This window comes from Penaeus monodon, chromosome 29 (genome assembly GCF_015228065.2).
Source record: "Penaeus monodon isolate SGIC_2016 chromosome 29, NSTDA_Pmon_1, whole genome shotgun sequence".
In the NCBI taxonomy this organism is placed as follows: Eukaryota; Metazoa; Arthropoda; class Malacostraca; order Decapoda; family Penaeidae; genus Penaeus; species Penaeus monodon.
Window position 1 is genome coordinate 31,627,460 of NC_051414.1, and position 364 is coordinate 31,627,823.

Consider the following 364-nt stretch of genomic DNA (forward strand, 5'->3'; position numbering starts at 1 on the left):
CAGATGCTTCCATGATAAATAATATTTTGTTAGTTTTATCAGTTTTATGCATCGTTTTTAGGGAAAAAACGAGGTGCAGATTAGATTCAGCTTGTTATTTCTGAGTAAAAGAAACTTTTAGTTAAAGTGTGATTGCTGGATTAATTACAAGGATAGATAGATAGCAGACCTAGCATTCTACTCAATATGCTCTTCCACGACAAATACCCAAAGCATATAGCTTCCGTCTATGTATACCTGTGTATCTTATTCTACAGCGACGACATATTTTGTTAGTCTTGATAGAAGAATACATACAGCCACAGCATATAAATTCCTAGGCTGATAGGAATTCCAGATCTACTATAGAGATAGTTCAAGCCAG